The sequence below is a fragment of the Arvicola amphibius genome, chromosome 7 (genome assembly GCF_903992535.2).
Source record: "Arvicola amphibius chromosome 7, mArvAmp1.2, whole genome shotgun sequence".
NCBI lineage: Eukaryota > Metazoa > Chordata > Mammalia > Rodentia > Cricetidae > Arvicola > Arvicola amphibius.
In genome coordinates, this window is record NC_052053.1 from 18,815,626 (window position 1) to 18,828,555 (window position 12,930).

The 12,930-nt window shown below is 38.0% G+C and overlaps 1 non-coding gene across 1 annotated transcript; it reads left to right on the forward strand.

Moving 5' to 3' along the window:
- The first annotated feature begins 593 nt into the window (after nucleotides 1-593).
- LOC119820052 lies at nucleotides 594-700 on the forward strand. The gene has a single exon (XR_005286332.1). It is a non-coding gene; the product is annotated as a U6 spliceosomal RNA (small nuclear RNA).
- Nucleotides 701-12,930: the final 12,230 nt, after the last annotated feature.

The following is a 12,930-nucleotide window of genomic DNA, read 5'->3' on the forward strand; positions in this document are numbered from 1 at the left end:
TTTCCACAGAGTAATCACACCGATTAACTGGCCTAGTTCATTAATTAACACACTCGAAGAACTCTAAGAAGTTTACCAGGGAGGTGAGTACTGATGTGACATTGACCGTGACATTTCCTTTTTGGTTGTTGCTTTTCTTGTATTTTTAAAATTTGTTTTCTATCCCCTGGTTATTTACCTCCTCCATCAGTGATATTGCTGAAACGTTGTATTAGGCAAAAACAGCTCCTACATTCAGTGATCTCTGAAAGTACGCAGGCCTTTCACTAATTGGAATAATCGTTAGGATTTACCAACTCTTGCATTGGGAAGGTGGCAGGCAGCTGAAGGCCCTTCTTCTCCGATGCCTTCCATGCAGCTATTGACATGAAAATAATTCAGTGAAAATCACCGACACTTAACAGTGTGGCGATTGCGTTTCATAAAAATACAGAGAAAATTGTGACTTTTAAATGTTGATTGCTACTAACAGTTGGAGCTTCTCTTCTCTTTGATGCAGACAAAACAGATTTCATAAGGACTTTCTTGCAATAGACAGGAACAAATAATGCTTTGCTATCTATTGTATGCTTTGCAAATCAACAAACAAACAAGTGCTCGCTTTGGCAGCACATATACTAAAATTGGAATGCTACAGAGAAGATTAGCATGGCCCCTGCGCAAGGATGACTAAAAAAGAAAACAAAAAATAAAATGATATATGCACATTTCCCACAACTTCCTTTTTAAAGCACATGTACTTGTGGTCCATCTATCCTATATTGCTTTTTATTAAAGCTAAAGAGAGATCTTTCTAAAAACTTGCTTTATTCTTACATATTTCTCAATGCTCATTTTGTTAAAATATTTCAAACTCCATCAGTTTGATTCAAAGTAAAAGAAACCATCCTGGCATGGCAGAGAGATCTTCAAAAAAAATCATTCTGTTCCTAGAAGTCAGATCGTTCATTCTGACTTTCAAGCAAGAGGGAGAGCAGGTGCATTTAAGGAGTCAATGCATTCTGCTTTGCCCTGGCTCTCAGAAGCCCCTGCTGTCCACACTGCAGCGAGACTGGTCGCTTGCCTGGTTCAAAGCTTGCCTACACACATGCTGGAAGGGCTGTGTGAAGAGATGCAGAGCTGTCTGCTCTCCCACATACCGCCACATACACACACTGGTTACGCAATGCTGAGAAGACCCTGCGAGAGGTCTTAGAGCCGGTGCTTCCTTACAGACTCACAGGCTGGCGGGCAGTCATGTCTTCAGGCTGGGAACGGTTCACCCGATGCTTAGTTTCACGAGTAGAAGGACTCCCTCCATCTTTAATGGTTAAATAAACATTCTGTCAAATGTTGCAACAGGCCCACGAATATGATCCTAAAAAGGGGCTAACCCTGGCTTATCTTGCATATCGCATTTGGCAGGTGCTTTCAAAGTTTCTCTGCATGACACAGTGGAGTGCTAGGAAGAATCTACTGTGATATAGATACCGGGCCCCACATATGCTTATTGACGGCGACACCATCTAATCAAAGAGGGAACATAATTAAGTGTTGTGGCTCAAAGTGTCTTTGAAGTCAGAATTCTGCTGATTTTTTTTATTTTACATGATTGCTTACAAATTAGTTCTCTATTTGCTCCTAAAGAATACACTTAAACGCTCAATCAATGAATAACCTACAGCAGTTTGTTGTAGATTCAATAATGGGAATGGTGCATTGTAGCAGGATAGTCAGATATACCCATAGGGAGTGTCAGTGGTCAAAATGTTTCCATTGCCAGAAGGTACTCTGAGAATGGTCTGGAAATTCGATACAGCATTGACCCTACATTGGAGTCAGGATCCACAGTCAGTTTCCCAACTATATGGGAAGTTTTAAAAAGAACGATTTAAAAATACATAAATTTTAAGAATATATTTTCCACTATATTTTTAAAAAAATAATTTTAATTGCATTTAGTTCAAATGAACTAAACAGCAAAACATAATTATTTTGTTATATGTGAAGTGTATCTAAAATTGTTGCATTTTCAAAGTAGTCTTATCAAATGTATCAGCACATAGCTATTGATATAATTTCTATTATGTTGATTTTTTTAAAAAAAGTTATCAGTGTATTAGAAACGGGATAAGTGGTTAGATGTCTATGTAAACAGGCTATAGCAGTTTACGAAATGCCATGTAAGTATGTTTGCTTTGTACTTTGTTCCTAAGAACTGCCAGCTTATTTTTGTTAAAACACACATCAATTTCACAGTGCATAACTCTTAGGTCCTTTCATTTGTATCGTTATTCCAAATCACTTGGAGATGACAACTTTGTTAGCCTACTGTTGGACTAAGACTCAAAATTAGATTGTCCAGCATTAAAAAGCAAAAGAAATTGGAATATTCTCAGTTTGGGGGCGTGGACATTTCTTCTCAGTTTATACTCACTGTCTCAGGAATTGCAAACACATATTAAATTGACAACATAGCAGGATAAACCGTGATGCTGTCTTTGTGCATGCTAGGTTTCTGTCTTGTAAAATAATTTTATTTGAAGAACACATGTTATGGTATTTACTATGGTAAATGTTATACATATGTGCATAATGCCTGTAAAGATACGCATGCACATAGAAAGATGTAATTCATTGTTTCATTTGGTGAATGTATATGAGACATCAATTTCCTCTGCTTTGAGATGCCAATGCTAAAATATCAGTTTGACATTTGTAATAATTTGGTCTAATAATGTGGAAAAATAGAACCATTTGCAAGGATGCTGAGGATAAAAGTCTCTGATGTGCTTTTATGCATAGCTTCTTGTTGATTTTTATTTGCTTATTTTAATTGATTAATTTCTAGACAAGGTCTAGACTCAACTCAAATTTCTCAGCCCCAGACATCTGACGATTTTTTAAGCTCAATTTTTGTATGTTAGGTTTCAATAATGCCTGGAAACAGTAATAAAGTAAATGGTAAATTTTCCACTTTGGTTGACAGGCTTTTTTTTTTTTTTTATGTAGGAGCTACTTCTTAGGGACGTTGCACTAAGGCTCATGGCTTATTAATTAATATATAAATTTATTAAAACCTGTACATAAGATCTACATAAAAAATAGTGTTTATCTATTTGTGGTCGGGTATATGCTGGTACAACAAGAGCTAACGTATAAATACAGAAATGAGGTAACTTCAATATCCCATTGGGCTTTTTCTCCCCGCTTGGATTTTCTTCTGATTGAAGACAGACTATGCTATACTATAAAATAATGTAGCTGATTCTAATCTGCCCAGGAAAATTGCGGATCTTAGCTCTAAACACAGTAAGGCTTGCACATGGTGAACTCATCTGTATTGGACATACGCGAAGTGCCTGGAATTGGGCTAGTCACCTCATTAGATGTGTGAAAGCTGCTAAGTCTATTCCGCATTCTATATTCATCGCAAGGATTCTAATATTTTGTGCCTTTTTATGTAGGAAGACAACATTTTCTAATTTGGCCAAACCAGCTGGGAAATTAGAGTGTACCTTAAAAAATAACACAAGGTACAGGACAAAATTTGCATAAGGACTGAGCTCAAGAGAGTTTAAGGACCAAAAAGTACAAGAAAGAAATTTACTTGTTGATTAGCTCATAATTGTAACCTGGCAGTAATGGTCCTAATGCGGAATTTTCAGTTAAAATTATCCAGGCTCCAAGAGGAGAGGGCTTGACTTTATCTTGCTTAGAGTTGTTTATGCAGCTCCGAGCACATAATAGGTGCCCTGTAAACATGCACTAGCTTCCCGCATCAAGAGATGTACTTCTCTTCATTTCCATCTTTGCAGAGATGCTAGTTGATTAAGCATTAATTTAAAAGCCTTGTCATTTCTGTTTCTCAGTACTGGGCATTGCATGTAGGGTCTTGCTCATACAACCCAGCCACAGCCTTTTACCTTTCAAAAGGCTTTGTTTTGAGACAGAGTCTTGCTAGATTACTTAGGTAGGGTTTGAGGCAATTCTTCTACTTTGGAGATTACAGGCTTGCACCTCTAGGTCTGGCTATGGTATGTTGTAAATGTAGACAAAGCGAATGAATTCTCTGATTACTACTGTTCCTTCTAAGACAGAACGTAAAGATTTAGATTGAGGAGCCCCTACTCTACATTTCATCTAATTCACTCAGCCTTGCAGGCTAACACTCCAACCTTGCCAGTGGAACTCACGCAAACTTAAGGTTTTAATATGTAGATATTGATTTTAAAGTAATTCTTTGTTACTAATTAATAATAAATAATTCTTTGTTTTGAAACAAAGGCCATCACCATTTTTTAAATGCAAAAATGTGTTCGGATGGGACATTAGAAATCACCTTTTCACCTAAAAATTACTGCTTTCTCTGCTTCCACTGACTGTAAATACTTGCCAAAAAAAAAATAAATAAATAAAAGAAGCAAAAGAAAACAACCCGTTTTCCTCCCCACACACTTTCCCCCCTTTTCTGAAAGCCGAAAGCATTTTGTTTCCTAGAGTTCTATAAAGTTCAACACATAAAAGGTTAGGAGCTGGGCTTTTTTTTCTGTCGTATACATCTTTGAAAAATTGGTTTATGAAGAGTCATACATCATGTAGCCAGACGTATGGGAATAGTTAAAGATTAAGGTAAATAGACAAATTGAACTGCTTTAAATCATTTTCCTGGTTCCAGCGTTATGAAAGAGCTTATGAACAAAAGCTGACGTTTAGCGATCACAATAGGCTTCTCCTATACGTTGTAGACACCGGTAAAGACTTTACTGTCAGGGAGTGTCTCGTCACCAATACTTACATCAATTTGATTGGTGTCCAGATCTCAAAAATGTTACCTTGTCAAACCATAACCTTTTCCAAGTCTTTCATTTGTCATTGTTTTGTAGATTATATCATTTATTTTACATTACCTGTATCAGAAAGCATGAATCATGGATTATGAGATTTTTTTATTACATATTGGTTTGTTTTTGTTTTTCAAAATAAAATTAATACTGCAAGGCATTTATGTTCAAAAAGGACTAATCAAATATTTTGGAAGCAAGTTGAATTTCATGTAACTTTACCTAGAGAGACCTTTGGTTGCGTTTTTTTTTTTTTTAAATCTTTCAGAACCATCAGAAGAACATTTTTTTTAATAAATTGAGTAAATATATTGAACTTTTCAGGATATCTGAAGCGCTAGTAGCCTGTGGAGAGAGGCTGGCTGCTGGGCTTGAAGGTAGGTCCCAGGAACATGCACAGTGGAATGGTGGCAAACCCTTCCTTTTCTGGAAATGGCCCAGGGATCTTTAATGTCCCCACAGAAGGGGAAAGATATGCCATTCTGTGGTCTCATTTGAGAGACCCCTACACGGTAACTGCATGGAACTCACTTCATCTGTGCAGAGAGGAGGCGGCTTTGTAGCCCCTGTACCAGCCAATCTAAGAAATTCTGTGACTATACGCCTTCAGAGTCATCCCGTCCTTAAAAATAATAAAAATAACCAAGTCTATGATCATCAGGTTGATGCAGATAAGAACCCATTAACTTTTCATCATTATCACAGCTGGGGTATCAAAGTGCAGACGTCCGTGGGGTGAGCTGGCTTCCCCTGGTGTCAGTGCCAAGGTAGATGAAGCTCTTTTACATACCTCTTTGTGGGTTTGCCTTTTTTAGTGTACATGCTTGATTTCAGAGCCACTGATGGTAAAAAATGTCATTTAAGATAACTGTAAGTATTTGCTCCCAGATATGTATGTCTGACTTATCAGGCATCCAGCTAACAGCGTTGGCTGCATTCTCAGAAATCAGAGTGGTAGGAAAAAAGAGAAACCCCTAGGAAATATTGATCAAGTATTTTTCAGCTTTTTATACAATTTTGTTTGAGACAACAATGCAGAATTGTTGGCCCTGCCTAGAGACTGACCATTTATAAACACATAATGTTTTGTTACCTTCCGAAATTTTGCTAGAAAGACATATGAAAAATATCTTGCAGACTTTAGGGGACACCTTGGGATGCAGTATAGGAACTGTTTTTCCTTAGGAAATTTGGGAGTAAAGTAGAAAAATATATATTGATGAAATTCTAGCATTTTGACGGAAAGCATATCTCTTCTGGATCAGGTACCTATTGCCATTCTGTCTTTATTTTCACCTCTTTATGTCTACGCACAAGATGTCCAGTCTGGTGGCTTTGGTTTACTAGATGGCTGAATTTTATTTGTTTTTTTTTTTGGCCAGATGATCTAAATAGCTTTTAAATTATGAATACAGTTTATGGTTGTATGAAGTCTTAGTATAAATCTGTGGTTTCTGATTCCTTCATTGTACAATTAGTCCATCAACTCAGAAAGATACATTCATCACTTAAGATGGAATATACTTCTTTCCTGTGCCTGCTGTTTTCCACTGTGAGATTCTGCCTCTAAATTCAGCTAAATCCTGGGCATTATGTTTTCTTCCTCATTCTCGTGCTTTCTTTTTCTTGGGAGGTCAGGCTTATTTTAGTCCAATGTAGTAAGTTTGCTAGGGTCTTTATTTGGGAAAGGAAGGAAACCAGTTGAGGAAAATAAAAAGGATTAAAGCACCATTTGATAAGCTGCCCTTTAGTTGCCATTACAATTGGTTCTTTATTAAAGCATATTAGATTCATTAAACATTTGGATGTAGAGATAATTTTTTTCTTCCACTGTTACTGGAAACAATGTAAATTCCACACTCCTTGTACATTACGGAATCAAATGGGCAATGACCTTCCTCCTTAAGATGCTGTCATTGGTTAATATTTTCCTAGGTATTACAGAAATTCAGACAATGAAAATAAATCCCCAAATATCCATAAAATTTGACAATGTATCACTGGAGGAATAGTATAATAAAATTAATGCTCAATTATAACTTTAAAAAAATCGTAGATCACTTAACGATTCTCTGGTATGGTTGATCACAGGATGATATTAAAATGCTTCTAAGTTTAAGAGCGCATATAGGTCATCTGTGATGTCAGATATACTTTTTAAAAAGTTCCTTAATGTTGGCTGTAAAGCAAGTGTCAATGAGCTTGAAATCACATAGGGCTGATCTGCCCTCTGCCTCCCTACAATGCTGTAAAACTGTGGGCACTAGAGGGCTCCCTTAGCACTGATACTAACAACGAGGCAGCTAACCTTGCTCTAAATCAGTACTATCAAGATTCAAAAAGGCTTGCAATGAAACACTATATTGTTATTAGTTTGTGACAATGATCTCTACGATTGTCATCATCACAACTTCCAAAACAAGTCACCAAAAACAGTAATTCAAGCTAAGGCATCACAGCTTGACAATTTGTTGGTATAATCAAGTTTCCCCCACCTCCTTTGAATACTGGCTCCCTCTGCGTGAGCAGGTTGATGATGCCTTTCTGTCAATGATAGGGAAAATGGGTGCATGCAGCAATTAATACGCTTGTTTGAACTTAAACCCACGTTCACAAAAGATTGCATTTTATGTGTGCAGACAGGCTATAGATCGTGGTGTCTGTGAGAGACCAGGGCGTGTTCAAGGATACTTGCAAAGGATTCTTACATTAAACATATATTGTTTTATATGAAAATGGAAGGGTCCGGGCCCCTCCTCCAGCCCCCATAGTTATTTATAAAGGCGTCGTTGGTAGTTGCCTTCCGTAGACCTTCCCCGCAGGCATGATCAGACTCAAGCAGGCAGCTATTTCTCCTTAATTTTCCACAGCAAGGCAGTAATGCTTATGATTATTGTGCAGTCAGGAAAAGTTTCGTTTCATCAAGTGACATGTAGTGATACAATTAGTTACTTAAGCGCGTCTCGTGGAATCTTCCACCGTGGAAGCTGGTTTGTCAGCTGAAGCTAAATATTAGCATCTCATATTCAACGCCAGAGCCCAGCTACCTTGTGGAAAGAAAGCACAGCTGACAGCTCTCAACACGAGCTGAGTGATCACTCTCAATTGTAATCGATTGTGTAAGTACTGAACACAAACCCCCAGGCAATTGAAGAAAATAGGATGATGAAGGACTGCAAACTAATATGTTACACATCTTCATTGATTAGACATTGATTAACCATTATTTTCCTGAATGACAAACAGCCGGTGGTAAAGTAACTGAGGCCTGTGATTTATTTACATCTCAGACACAGATGAGTTCTTTATTCAGCTGATTGTGAGCTAATCCTGAAGCAGGAGGCAGCGACAGTTTGACAAACCAGGCTGCTGCTCGCTTTCCCTCTCCTTTCTGTCCTCCCTGGCAGGCTTCCTAGGTTTCTGGTTTATTCCTATTAGAAATGAATTTAACTAGACTGCCCAAATTTCAAAATACAGAACATGTCCATGTGTGGTATAACTGCATCTAAGGGGAAGATCATTTTATAGACTTGGTATTTACAAGCATATTGATCAGGGTTTATTGAACTTTTAATTTAATTCTCTCTTCTCTTCAGTGCCTTATTGGCAATTACAATTTTAGAATAAGCTGAGTTAGAGTCTGTGTCTGTGGCTTATTTTTCTTCCATGAATCCCATTGCTTTAGAACTATGTGGGTGTATTGACATGTGACTTATCGAGGCAACAATTTTATAATTTGAATAATTTGGGTTCATGTAAAACAGATATTAAGGACAACCCTGGGTTTATGTAAGAAAGTCTTCCAGCAGTATAGTGAAATTATTTAAATTTATTTCGGTAGTCCCCCATGGGAAGACTTGATCTTGACTTTTAGGAGAATGAAAAAAGTAAACAGGACATGCATTAGATTTTTATGGAGACTAGTGTACAGTTTCTTTCTAGCATTTTCTGTACATTTTGAATATTTGTGGGAGATATTAGTTATAAGCAGATAATTAAGATGCGCTGAAATTCTGCAACATAATGGTCACGATAAAGGCTTTCAATGCTCAAGAAAGGACAATTTGCTTCTACATTGGATTTAATTGTAAATTAGCATTAATTAATGTTCACTTAAGTGTTACAGATATGTGTTACAGCTAGTTCATTACCAAAGGAGTCACCACGTAAGAGTTGTTCTGAGAAACTATGTGAACTAATATTAATAACCATAATACCAGTTTCAAAGAAAGAGAGAAGTTCCTGTGTCCAGGTTTATGAGTCATTTTTAACATTTATGTGATTTAGAAAAAAAAGAAATTAGCAAGCCAGATCATTTAAATTAATACGGAGAGACAGTCAACACTACCCCTATTAATGAGTTATTAGAAATGTAATTTGGAAATTACCGTCTTTTGCCTTTTAATGTAAATTAAACACTAGGGGAATAAATTTTATCTGTTCTATATGAACATGGACTACTTGATAATACAGACGTGACTATGATTTTCTTCAGATGACTTCTGTTTGTCTCACTGAAGTGTGTGGGCTTTTGTGTGCATGCATATTCACGCCAGCCTCTCGATTAAATATCTGATTTCAGCAATTGCACGAGTGGGAAATGTGTGCCTTCTTCTTCTCCTTTTAACAACGGTGACACCTGAACATGGAATTTATTTATTTATTCAAGAAACCCAGTTGGACTTCCAAGAAAATTGATGTCTAGCTTAGCAGAGGAAGACTATCCAAAGAACACGCATGGCTCCAACTTTTCCAAAGATACCCACCATCAGCTCGGCTCACCCAGTCACCCTTAGTTGAAAGCAAATCAGTGGGCAGACACTAATGATAAATCACTGGCTCGGTGTGACTTTTGAGGGCTGATGTGAGCTCCCCCTTTCGCTCTGCACAGTGCTCAGAACTGAAGGAAGGGAGTGTTGATTGGCCAGTGGAGCATGAAGAAAGAACAAATGAAAAACCATTCAATGGCCCTATCCCAGAGGGAGACTGGAACCCCAGAAAGATGCCTAATAGTGTGCTGTTTCCTTGTCCGTCTGCAGGCTGGGGAGAGCACCTCGGCAGGGGCTCTGTGCAAATGAAAAAAGTCAGAAACCTGTTGTGTTACGGAGGCGCCAAAGATGGGAGATTTCTACAGCAGTTCCCTCCTTTGGAAATAAAAGGCACCTCCTTGGTGGTAGCTGTCTTCCTCTATGTACGTGTTTGCGTGTGTATGAGCACGCGTGCACATGTATGTGCATACGTGCACCTGAGTATGTACACACATATGCGCATGTCGTTCCCTGCTTGGCTCTTCAGGCATATTTAATATCTTTTAAATTTTTAAATGAAAATGTAGCTGTCAATTTTAAACTAATTTGGATGGACAGCAATAAAATGCAAACCTCACTTCAAATTAGAATTTTCAGTGAGGATTTCTAATGGAAAGTAATTGCTGACAATAGGAAATGACAAATTACTAATTACTTAGTTCAATTAGACTTTTGTGCCTTTGGTCCTAAGTGGCAAGCATACAGCAAATCTTGCACTTTTATAACAATTAATGGCACTAAAACTATTTAAACTGCCAACAGATGTGAGTTAGAGGACACGGGTAGGAACTTACTGAATTTACACACTATCCCGACTCTATAGCAAGTAAATGGTGTTTGAATTTTTATGCTGCAATTAAATATTCCTGGTATGGTGCAATTTTCACAGAACTTCACAGGGCAAAATACAGCTGTGTGGAAGCTGTGCACTCTTCACGCGCCCCTTCTCCATCCTGGCAGCGTTGCTCTTTAACGGAGTCTTGAAGTATGGTTGTCTGCCTTCTCTGTGTTTGTGCTTGGGCATCCTTATTAGACAGAAGGTTTCCTGCAGTCTGTTTTGTCTGCTTTACTGTCTGTTCTGTTCATCTTCAGCTGCCCTGTGCCCTGATTTGAATTCGCATGTTCTCTAAGATTTATTTATGGGCGTTATGTCTTCTGTAGGGATTCTTGAGTTATGCAGTGCTGGCAGGTGAAAGCAATAGCACGGAACACATAAGCACCATCACTACCCTCCCTCCCTCCCCTCCTACACCGCACACCTCTCTCTCTCTCTCTCTCTTTCTCTCTCTCTTTATTTCTTTCCTCTAAGACTAATTCAGGTGCTGCTATCTGAAAAGATTTTGTCTGAAAAATTAGGTGGTCTCTGTGCTGACGATCACTGGTTAGAGAAAGCAGGTGGCTTACTTTGGCGTTCTCGGTGTTGTTTTTTTGTTTAGTTTCTTTGTTGTTGTTTTTTTAATTATTTAGGTTACTTTGAGTTTATAAATGTGGGATTAGAAATACTCCCAGTTATAGTCAGGGAGATTTTTGCTTCTTTTACAGGTCAGAAGGCGAATAGACAATTGCAGATACATTTGGAATTCAGAAGAGGGAGGGGGAACCAATTAAGATTGAGATGAACAATTTCCCTACTAAGGTTTAAATATATTCATGCTGTTTACAAATCATGTATAAAAGTTATTTTTTCTGTGCAATGAAAGCAACAATGCAAATCAGTTTTGAGGCAAATTCACCTGTTATCTTGTGTTTACAGTGTAAAGAATATGCTTTTGGGCAAGTAATCCAGCCATAAAAATAAATAGAGAGAGTGTAATAGGAAAGCATAACGCATAACATCAATTAAGACTGGAACAATTAAGATTTTCAGATCATCGCAAATCTCAGAAGAAGTGGGTCAAGTGTAGAAATCCAAACTGGCTCTTCCTCCCCAGGAGTTTCCTCTGGGAATATCATGTTTGTGATATTCCCTGCATGTCACCAAACTCAAACATTAGGCACTTGAATACTTTCCCCAGTATCTGGAAAAGATCATTAGCATCTCATTCAAACGGAATATATTTTTTCTCATACTTACAGCTTCCAGTTTGAGATGCCATGCATTGAGAGCAGTATCAGTACTACAAGTTAATATATTGGGTGAACAGATGATTTTTTTTTTTTTTTGCTCAGTTCCCCAGAAGACAAGGGGAAATCTAAATGTCTTGTTTTATCAAATGGGTGCTAGACATTTAAGAAGAAACAGACTACAAGAGCTTTCTCCAGGAAGCTTGCTTGATTTAGGCCACTTTTCCCCGGCATCTGAGCTTTTGAGCTGTTGTCTAGAAGCAACATGGTAAGCTAGAAACAAATAACCAGGACTGGTTGTTGGGTAAACTGTTGTTTCGCTATGGCTGTAGTTTTCTTTTCTCAGGAGTCCTGTGAACTTTAAGGGCTACAAATCTAACGGAGAGCATACTAGATAATAGAGGAGAAAGAAAAAGCATAGGCAGGGGGTAGGAAGCCTGGGCAGGGACAGAGGAAAGAAAGACTTTCACAAATCACAAGAAAAAATGGAACTGGCATTGTGCCTAAAAAAAGATAACGTGGAAGAGAGGCGATAGCAGCGATAGACTAAGCTGGTCTATTTAGAACAAGAATGGAAGGAAGAAAGACCTGCTAATTAGAAGAGAGGGAGAGGAAGACGAAGGGGAGGGGAAGAGGTGATGGGGAGAGGGGACAGGTGCAAAAGAAATGTCAGGGGAAAACCAGAAAGGAAAGGGACTGGAGAAATCAGTGAGACACACAGGAGCTAAGGCACAGTCTTCCTTGAGTCCCAGTGCACCTTAGCTCATTGTGCTCTGTTTGCTTAAGATGCTCAAGGAACGAATGACGCTTTCCTGCATTCTGTCTACATCGCTGAGACAACAATCGTGACACACGCTATTTTGTTCATCTAGATTTCCTTCCCTCATTTACTTAAAACAGTTATGACACATACCATCTATATTCCATGTTTCAGGAATCATAGAATTTACATTTACATTTTTATGATTTCTACTTCTTTAAGATTTGTGTCGCATGTTTGATTTAACCATGTTCTGTGATTAGTGGAAAATTCGAGAAGCTTTTGAAGACAGTTTTAAATGCAATTATATTTTGTGCAGGCAAGCATGTGAAGCTCCACAAAAATCTGGAGAGAATTGTGCAGTCTATGCTCTGCTAACTTGGTGAATTAATATATAAACACACACATCTAGATATTACATCATGTACATAAAACACACTATATCCGACTGTATTTCAACTGAGGAGGGAAACGC